This window comes from Hyaena hyaena, unplaced genomic scaffold, assembly GCF_003009895.1.
Source record: "Hyaena hyaena isolate Hyena2069 unplaced genomic scaffold, ASM300989v1 scaffold_579, whole genome shotgun sequence".
NCBI classification, from domain to species: Eukaryota; Metazoa; Chordata; class Mammalia; order Carnivora; family Hyaenidae; genus Hyaena; species Hyaena hyaena.
Genome location: NW_024081207.1, coordinates 688966 through 699736, shown reverse-complemented (window position 1 = coordinate 699736; position 10771 = coordinate 688966). Strand labels below are relative to the sequence as shown.

Sequence of the window (10771 nt, the reverse complement as noted above, 5' to 3'; positions counted from 1 at the left end):
TTTCCTGTGTTTGGGAGGCACAGACCAGGGAATCCAGCTTCTTCCCCTTTAAAAGACTTAACCACTATGTTAATGAAGATGAGACATTTGATTTCTTTGGGCCTCAGTTTCCCCACCTGTAATAGGTGGCTTTGAACTAATCACCTCTGAGGTCCCTTTCAGAAATGAAAAAGGTGGTTCTCCGACCTTTCACCCAAGCTCCTCATCCTCCAAAAGCCCGCCCCGTTCTCCCTGCGGCACCGCTGAACAGCAGGGGGCGCCCTAAACACAGCGATCCATTCCCTTCTCTGCAGGCACTCCTGGGGATATAGGGGGAGAGAAGGAACGGGGCAAGTTCTCAAAATTCAGGATTCTATTGTTCAGAGGCTAGCCTCCTCCCTGAACAATACTGGTAGCCAAAGCTTCAGAGGAATCTGTTGGTTTTTGTATCTTTCAAAATATTTGTGAGACTGAAACATTTCATTGTACTTTAAGTAGGAATATTACTGAAGAAGATGAAAATAAGGACTCATATTCTTATAGTTCTATGGTAATTTACTGCTTTAAAATTAAACACAAATAAGTAATAGAGCTATTCTTTTTGGAGGGTGGGGTGGGAGTGGACATAATGTCCCAGGTTCTCAGAACATGAATTCATTCATTCATTCATTCATTCATTCATTCATTGATGGTCTACTATGTGCCAACCATTGTTTGTTTATAGCATTAAGGAAATAAAGCCCTTGCTCCCATTAAAACCTATACTGTGTGAGCATTTTGAGGTGATGGGCTGAAATAGGGTCTCAGGTGTCAAAAGGCATATGCGGAGCCATATTTGAGCTAACTATGTAACCCTTACAAACACCGTAGAGTATTCAGCTTAACGATAACCCACAACCCTCGGACCAACTGAAACACCATAGAGTATTCAAAAAAAATTGCTCATGGGGTAGAAAGTCTGCTTATCTATTTAGGAATTTTACTACCAGAAAAAGGAGGTAATTGAAAAAATTACTGTTGGATGAGTTAAATGCAGAGATAAAACATTCTGGAAAGAGACAGAAAGCCAGCTCAGTTTGTATTTATCGGTCTCAAGGGTAGTACTGCAGATGGAAGAATGTTACGTTCAAACTAACCATGGCAGCTAATGCACCTATTACAGTAAACAACATAGGTTCTGGAATTAGGCTGCCCAAGTTTGAATACCAGCTCTGCCACTCACCAACTGGCTGACTTTGGGGGAATTTCTCACTCTACCTTCAGTGAGTCAGGTAAGGATTCAGTGGGTCCATATATTTGAGCCATTAGAACAAGGGCCTGGCACATAGTCATCACTCAATAAATATTTGCCATAGTCATCAACACAATTATCATTGTAGTTTTAAATTGGCCTGATTTCTTCTCATCCTGACTGGATTTTCAGACCTTAGTTTCAATATGCTTAGTCAGCACCAAAAAAAAAAAAAAAAAAAAAGATTTCTTGAGCACCTACTATGTGTCTGGCACTGTTCTAGGCACTAAGGAAGGATTTGGCAATACACAAGACACTGTCTACCTTGTCATGAGCTTACAATTCCCAGGGGAATGCCGAGCAATAAGTTTATTTTTTCAAGTAAATATACAAGTAAGGAGGGTGTAATAGATGGAAGTTGTGTTTCTTTCTTTGGAATTAATTTTAACAACCTCAAAATACTATTTATGGTATCCTTTTTAAAAAATTACAATTAAAACATTTTATTTATTTATTTATTTAATATAATTAATTGTCAAATTGGCTTACACACAACACCCAGTGCTCATATTTATGGTTTTCTTGATGATATGCTGCTATAGACTGAATGTTTATATCCGCTCAAAATTCATCTGTTGAAACCTAAGCTGCAGTGTGATCCTGCTTGGAGGTGTGGCCTTTGGGAGGTGATTAGGTCATGCAGGCAGAGCCTTCATAAAAGGGATTTGTGCCCTTATAAAAGAGAGTCCCCCACCCTTTCCACCATGTGAGGACCCATGGAGAAGACTGTTGCCTGTGAGCCAGGAAGTGGGCTCTCACCAGCCATGGAATCTGCTGGTGACTTGATCTTGGACTTACAGCATCCAGAACTGTGAGAAATCAATGTTCATTGCTTAAGCCTCCTAGACTGTGGTATTTTTGTTACAGCAGCCAGAATGGACTAAGACATGTGTTTGTGTAAGAAAACATCTTCCACTTAAAGTATGGATACATAAATCCTAGCAAAGAACTTAGGTCAAGATATCCTCTGGTTTCCTTCTTCACTTCCACAGCACGTAAGCAGGAAGTGTAAATGCTAGACCTCTTTTGATAAAAGAACATTGCATTCGACTGTAACAAGATTTTAGACCTGATTAAATCTTGAATTGTGTTTGCTCTGGCTGAAGACTGAATTTCAGGCTGATACCTGCAGTGTGACTCCAGCAATGAGAGATTGAGTGGATCATGTTTCCTTAGCCTTCAAATAATCTGGGTGAAATGAGTATATGTTACTGCTCTTATATTTCTCACCAGTGAAACATCTACAACAGGAAAGGAGAGTTTCTACTAAGCCAACACAGCATCTTTGGGCAAACTAGAAAAAGATGCCCCCTTCCTTAAGGCATATTACTTCCACCTTCATGAAATTTTTCATGCTTGATGCCCTTTTCTACAAAGTCTGAGATGTAACTTGCACTCCCTAGTTTTGTTCAGTGCACACTCTGTGTAATGATATTAAACAGCTCCCCTGATGGGTCTCATCAAATCCTGTGAAGAGTGAAGCAGGAGAGCAACTTATTTCATAATCTTATTTTGTAATTGCCTTCTTTCTACTCCCGCCTCTCATCACTAGCTCTTCTCATCTGCAGGCAAACATAAATTTTTATGCCAGTGGTTAATAAGTCTACACTAGATACTAGCAATTAAGTACATTCTTGGGAGAAGACCATCAGTTCATATCTAGATGACCACAACAAACAAGTAAGCAAATAAAATTACACACACACACCCTCAACAAAACTAAACAAAATTTTAAAACCTACGAGACATCCCTATCTGGTCTGGCATCAGGCCATCATTTTCAGCTGCTACATTAGCTTTCATGCTCTTATCCCATCTTCTGAATGAGTACTGCTCCATCATTTCAGGATCATGAGAGGCCTGCAATCTCTTGAATCAAAAGCAAACTCTGAGGTGCCTCGGTGGCTCAGTCAGTTGAGCCTCTGACTCTTGATTTCGGCTCAGGTCATGATCCCAGAATCGTGGAATGGAGTCCCATGCTGGGCTCTACACTGAACACGGAATCTGCTTAAGATTCTCTTTCTCCCTCTGACCTTCTGCTTGCATGCATTCTCTCTCTCTCTCTCTCTCTCTCTCTGTCTCAAGTAAACAACTATATAGTGACTCAGTTGGTTAAGCATCGAACTCTTGATTTTGGCTCAGGTCATGATCTCATGGTTTGGGTTTAAGCCCCTCATCATGCCCCTTGGTGACAGTTTGGAGCCTGCTGAGATTCTCTCTCTCTCTCAAAATAAAAAATAAACTTAAAAGAAATATATATATGAAAAAACAAAACTCTTCCTGTATCATATAAGATGCAGCCCTTCTCGGCGTTTTGGAGCTCTAGACCTAGTCTCCAGTGCCAGGTGCACGTCTCTGCATGTCTCCAACTCACCCCAGTGCCCTCCTTCCCAGCCCTTCTCCTTTGTCCTCAGTCTCCATCATGTTCATTGCTCTCCTCTCAGCTTCTCCGGTGATTAACCATCTTCTTAGAGTCTTTCTCCACATCTCCCTTTCCCTTCAGCCCGACACCACATCAGTCACCTAGCACCCATTGCCTGTTCTGGATTCTGCGGTCTGTCAGGTTCTCTCTGTGGCACTGCCCCCCGCAGGAGGAATGCAGCATTTTGGAGCCAGGGCTCTGGCATTTGGAAGGCCCCTCACCTCCTTTCAATGTCTTCTCTCCTGTTGTCCAAATACAGCTCTGCCCATTTAACTGGGCTACTCTTAAACCTCCAGACATTCCTTACTGCCTTCAGGATAAAAGCTCAACTCTGTTCCAGTCTACCCCACTCGCCCCTAGTTTTAGCTGCTATTCATGGCCCTCTTCTCTGCTCCCCCTCCTCATCTCACGGTTGCTTTCTGCCACTTCAAACTGCTTGTAATTTCCTCAAAATGTTGTGCTTAAGCCCCTCGCCTTCCAGTACCGCATGGGTTGAACATCACCTTCTTCCCCTAGCAAACTCTTATCCTTCAAGGCCTCACTCAAGTGTCACCTCTTCTCTGAAGCCTCCCGACCCACTCCCTACTTTATGTGGATTTCCTGGCACATGTGACAAGCCTCTGTCTTGATGCTTCTTATGGTGGTGCCATGTGGCATGTTTCTCCTGGCTTTTTCTCTCATCAGGAATGACCTCCCCCAGGAGAGGTGCCAGATCTCATTTTATACCTAACGCCCTCAGAGCTGACACTCAGCAAGTACTCAGGAGTTGGTTGGAACCTTGACATGGAAAGATAAGAACAAAGAGATGGGCAGGTGACTCCAGGGACTTTTGAGTAACTTCTGATGAGCTGCAGAGATAGAAGGGAGGAGACTGCTGTTGCCTGGCAGCCCCTGGTTGTCCAGACATCTAGAAAACTCGGAGTACTAAGAATCAGAACTCTCCCCAGAATGTTTTCCTGTTTTGTGCAGTTTGACGTTCTGGGGTCCTGTTGGCCTAGGGCTTTACAAAGTGAAATAAAAGGATCTGTGCCGTCAACTATAAAGTGATCGTCTTTTGAAAGACAGACACTAAGGAAAAAAAATCACTAATTCCGTGAATTGAAAGTTCAGAGTTCTGGAGTTGATTCATGGACTCCAGCAAGAGGGCAGATATTAAATGGTTATTTTTGTATCTTCTTCCAGTTCATTGTTCAAATATGTTCCAAAAGCTAAATCAGTCTTGTTTATATGATACATTTTGAATTCCTTGGAGTTCAAGATTTGACTGAAAATAAAATATGAAAGGGTCTCATTTTCTTTCCTGCTTAAATTTCATTGATGAAATGTCACATTCACTTTCCTTTTGCCTGGAAACAGGTCTTTTGGAAACTTTTTTTAAGAAACAAAAATGTCAGATTATCATTATTAAAGTAAATTAAGTTTTTAAAAAATGTATCTCCCACAAATATATCCATATAGTATAATTATATTAATTTGATATATTTCTTATCTATTTATATTGGTTTGATAAATGCTCTAACATACAGACAACTAACAGCTGTGTACTGAGTACTTACTGTGCCCTACTCAGCTGGGTTGCTGGGATTCAAAGAGGAATCCTGTCCCTACGCTCAAGACACTCAGTCTCGGGGTGCCTGGGCAGCTCGCTTGGTCAAGTGTCAGACTCTGATTTATGCTCAGGTCATGATCTCACTGTTCGTTGGTTTGAATCTCGCATCGGGCCCCACACTGACAGTGTGGAGCCTGGTTGGGATTCTCTCTCTCTCTCTCTCTCTCTGCCCTCTCCCCCACTCGTTCTCTCTCTCTCTCTCAAAATAAATAAATTAAAAAAAGAAGTCACTGAATTTACTTTAAAAAGTGGGGGGAGGGGGGCGCCTGGGTGGCTCAGTCAGTTAAGCACCCGACTTTGGCTCAAGTTATGATCCCACGGTTCATGAATTTGAACCATGCATCAGATTCTCTGCTGTCAGTGCAGAATCCACTTTGGATCCTCTGTCCCCTTTCTCTCTCCCCCTCCCCCACTCACGCTCTCTCTCTCAAAAGTAAACAAACATTAAAAAAATTAGTTAATAATAAAATAAAGACAGTCTCGTTAGGGAGCTGATGAAGTAAAGAAATATTCATGTCAATGTAGTGATACAGAAAGGTCTGTAACATTGGGTTGGCACACAAAGTTCAATCAGATAATTACCTGGCAATGGTGGGGTACACATCACAAAGGGGGACAAAGCTACCTCCAAGTATGGCCAAAAAAGCATGCAGTCTAATCAAGCAGAGTCATGTATAAGCAGGTGGGAGCTCTCTCTGGCTTTGGCCCTATTCCTTTATGATGAAGTATCCAGGCACAGGAGCTGTGGTGTGTGCAAGGTCACCCAGGGCTGGTGCCTCATCCTACTTCACAAGATGCTCTACAGTCTGGATGAGCATGCTAGAAAAGCTCTGTGTTACCAGGCCAGGTGGAAACCAAACTCTAAACGTAAAACATTAGAGAGATGCTTTCAAATTTATTTCTATACTATATTCTACTATAGTTTTAGTTAGGTTTTCTGATTTAGGAAATAAACTTCAGATTAACAATAGGCTAGGATATTTTCAGCTCCAGGGTTGACATTAATGTCAACCACACAGGGTCATGAGTGCATCACATGTGCTGAGGGCATATGCATTAACTGAGAATTCCCTGAGTTGCCTCAGATTCTTGGTTGTCACTGAAGGATACACCAAAAAGGAAGAAGATTCCAGTGAATTGGAGATGAAAATTAGATGTTTTAAAAAGGCAAATTCTCTCTCTCCTTTTCTTGGATTTTCTCTCCTGTGTGAGTATTGCAATGCCTCTAGTAGCCAAGGGCTCCAAAAGGGATCTATCTCCCTGTTACCTGCACTGTTTTGATAAAAGGAATGTCTCTTGATTTTATTTCTTTATTTTTATTCATATTTCTTTCTTTCCTTCTTTTTCTTTCTTTCTTTCTTTCTTTCTTTCTTTCTTTCTTTCTTTCTTTCTTTCTNTCTTTCGAACAATGACGACATAATTCCTATGGCTCTGCATAAGACTACCCATTTTCCCCACATCTGCACCAAGCGTTCGTGTCTTCCGACTCATTAATGTTTGCCAGTCAGCTGGAGTAGAAAGGGGACCCTCACCCTAATGTTCATTTGTGTGTTTCCTTCCTTCCTTCCTTCCTTCCTTCCTTCCTTCCTTCCTTCCTTCCTCCCCTCCTTCCTTCCTCCCTTCCTTCCTTCCCTCTTTCTTCCCTCCCCTCCCCTCCCCTCCCCTCCCCTTCCCTTTCCTTCCCTTCCCCTATTATTTTCATGGTGTGACACTGAGAAGACCCAAGTGCTTTTGGCAGGAGTGTTAGCCAGAGATATTCTACAGTTTCTTTTGGTGATATGTTAGAATCTTTTTTGTTTCCTCTTTTGGAGAGCATTTCAAACATCTAGGCTTTGATATTGCTGTTTTCACATTTGGATGGTAACGTGCATATGCATTTTCCCAGGTGTCTCACATGCCTTGCAGCCAGTGGCCACAAGCTCTAACAGGTCCAGAATGAAAATGAAAATTACAATACTGCTTCCAGCCTCGTCTTTATGGCCAATTTTCCAGGTGATCTTGAGAAAGCCCCAACTGCGTGAGGCATGATGGGGATGATAATACTCCGCCTATGGATAGGTTGGTCATATAGACAAATAAGGTCATGTCTGCAAATGATTCTCAGCTCCGTGGAAGAAGATGATATTATGAAGCCATGATGATTACAGCAGTCAAGAGTCTAACTGATTCTAGTGAGACCTGCTCTAGTGTATCTTGTGTCTGGTTTCATTATAATCAGCAGCTTTCTAAAGGGAAGGGGTATTTCGTGGGAGCATAGAAGGATAAGAGAATTAAGACTACCAGTCAGTGTGTAGGATGATGTGTTTTAATCATGTCCTTTCCTTACAACTATTTTTAACAACTGGTCTTCTCCAAGAGGCACTGGCATGGCCCAAGGTGATCACTCCTGGATTCAGTGATCCCCTTCAGAAGGTCCTCATGACCTTGTCTGTGCTGCTTTGTCTAGTTGGTGCCTATTCCCACTGTCTTAGGAAACGGAGGACAGGAGTAGTAAACACAGGCCAAGGAAGCCACGTTGTTCATTTCCACCCCAGCGGACTGTAATTTCAATCAACAGCGGAGCAATTCTAAGGCTTCCAAGGGTTGATGGGGTTCAGAATGCACACTGGACTTCTAGAAGATTTGAGGGGGAAGGCACTCAAATGGAAGCTTCCTGCACATGGGAGGCTTTTTTGTGGATTGATGGATAGCCATTCTTTGGAAGGCCACAAAATCTTACATGGTGCGCAGGGGATCTGTGGGGTAGTCAATGTCAATGTCACGGAGGACGCTGTATTCAACCCTTTTCCAACACTGTGGAGCTCTTAGTCAGAGGTCCTCAACCCTATGAGACCCAACAACCACTCTATTGTAATTGGGTAAATCACCTTCACTGCCTGGAAATGAAATTCATGGTAATAAATGCATATAATTAATACATACATACATTCATACACACATGTACACATCATATATAAATCATATATATCATGTGCATATATATATTCTGGACTATATATATGTAAATATATATGTATATATTCCAAACTATAATAAAAGTAGAAGAGAAGTAATTTGTAAAGAAATACTACATAACATGTATTTCAGTATGCAGTTGTTTTATCATGACTCCACTAGAAAACATAATAAAAGAGCAAATGCTTATACCTTTATGTAGAAGTCAAATAGTTATACTTACTTGTAATTAATAAGTTTGGATTTAAAAGTAAGTGAGAAGTTCCAAACACATTCCAGATGAGAAGTACGGAAAAATAAAAAACAACATTTAAGGGTAGAGGATAGAATGAAAACTAGTGTTCAGATAAGCTAGACCAGACTTATTTGCATTTGCAAAGAGAAGTGGGACACTAATCTTAATGTAAGCAGGGATAACATGTTAGGACAAATACACCTCTGAAGAGGGACATGGTGGACATACAAAGTATCAATGGGCGCCCCAACAGGAAATAGTGTGTGTGAAGAATGACATGAAGGATGTCTCATGAAGGTACAGGCAGGCTTATGGGAAACCATCAGGGGAGGGTGAGGCACTCTAGGGGCTAGTGAAAGTTCCTGTAGGTTCAAAGGGAAGCAGCTATGGATGGAACTCAGTGAGTCATGGAGCTGACTACCCCAGTGATGTAGCTTTGGACAGAGGAACTTGGCCACAACCAACAGGCCGCTGGGCACTGGGTGGGGAGGAAACCAGAATGGTAAGTAGCCTGACCTCTCTCCTTCTACCCTCCATTCTCTTCTCAGGGCCTTGCATTGGCCAGATCCAACAGGAGCCATTGAGCAAATAACAATTGAAAGCTGTGTGGGATGTTAGCTAATTCTTTCTTTTGCAGGACTGCCTTGAACACTGCTCAGCCCCCAACCATCCTTCCCTAGATATGCCTTCTGAGACTGGTGCCCAGCTGAGAATCACTGCTTTACCTCATAAGACTGAAAAAAATGCTTTTCTTGCCTAGACCCTTCAATGACCTTTGGAAATTAAATGGATGACAGTCATTTGCAGCCTGTGTATAAGCTTATTCAAAAAGTCTGATTGTGGAAGATGCCCTAACTTGTCACAACAAACTGGTTATACTGGTTATCCATTTCTGTATAACCAATAACACAAAACCTTGGTGGCTTACAGCAATAGTAATCATTTCGTATTTTTCCTAGAAGAAAGGAATTCAGACAGGGCACAAAGGGGAGAGTTTATCAGTCTCAAAGATTTGGGGCTAGAATCATCTGAAAGCTCCTTCACTCACATGTCTGGTGATTGATGCTGGCTGTGGGCTGAGGGCTTAACTGATGTGGCTAGTGAAGCAGCCACACATCCCTTCTGTGTGTGGTCCAACCTTCTGTACAATATGGAAGCTGGGTTCCAAGAGCAAGTAAGAAGAGAGCCAGCAGAAAGCTGTATGACCTGTCTTCAAAAGTGAGGGCTCATCAGTTCCACCATATTCTATTCATCAGAAGCCCAGAAGCTCTAGGGGGTACTAGATCCACCTTTCAAGGGGAGGCATTTCAAAGAATTTGTGGACTCATTTTAAAACTACCATGCTAACTTCCAGAAGATCCAGCTCATGCCTCTGTAAATATTGGAAGGGAAGAGGGTATGTCAGAGACTCATCGTGTCCTTCCTTTGTAACCCCAAACTTACATGGTAGGCACTTCATCTATCTGAATGCATGCAAACCAAGTGGCAGCTTCTGGTCTTACACATAAATCAGAAGGCAAACCTGGTAAACCCAGCTTCATCTTTTCCACAGGGACCTGGAGACAGCTGTGAAAAAGAGGGACCTGCAGTGACCATTCATTCAACTTTCCTGATTCCCCCAATGTGCTTATTGGAGCATCACCACCTGGTCTGTACCTCCATGTAGACTGTGCCTCCAGTCTACCTTAGGTGTGCAGTGGTAGCAGGCCGGCTGTATCAGTCATTCTCTGCAGAACCCCCACTGGCAGCAGGGCCAGAAGCCTTACTGCGTGGCTGGCCTTTTGGGAAGACTGCTGCTGAGAGAACACTGAGCCTTCGCCAAAGGTGGGCTGTGGGCCTGTGAGCCTCAGCAAGTATCTTAAACCAACCCTGGTGTACCACGTGTCCTTAATAAAATTATATGGGGATAAGCTCGAACCCATCACTTACTGATTTACTTCTTTTTTAGAAGAGTTTTTAAAGTTTATTTATTTTGAGAAACAGAGAGAGCAGGAGAGAGGCAGAGAGAGAATCCCAAGCAGGCTCTGCACTGTCAGCATGGAGCTCGATGTGGGGCTCAAACTCATGAACCATGAGATCATGACCTGAGCTAAAATCAAGAGTCAGATGCTTAACCGACTGAGCCTCCCAGGCGCCCCTTATTGATTCACTTCTCGATCACCTACTTGGTGCCAGGAACTGCCTTTACTCCTCACAATCATCCTGACAGAAAAGGATTGTTATCCTCATTTCACTGATGGGGAACTGAGAGGTGGGCAAAGGGAATAAATAAAACAAGAG

General features: G+C 42.5%; 1 long non-coding RNA gene across 1 annotated transcript; it reads left to right on the top strand.

Annotated features, from left to right (window-relative positions):
* The first annotated feature begins 6406 nt into the window (after positions 1–6406).
* Positions 6407–10408, top strand: LOC120248242. The gene is made up of 2 exons (XR_005532532.1): positions 6407–6508; positions 10044–10408. It is a non-coding gene; the product is annotated as an uncharacterized LOC120248242 (long non-coding RNA).
* The last annotated feature ends 363 nt before the right edge of the window (positions 10409–10771 follow it).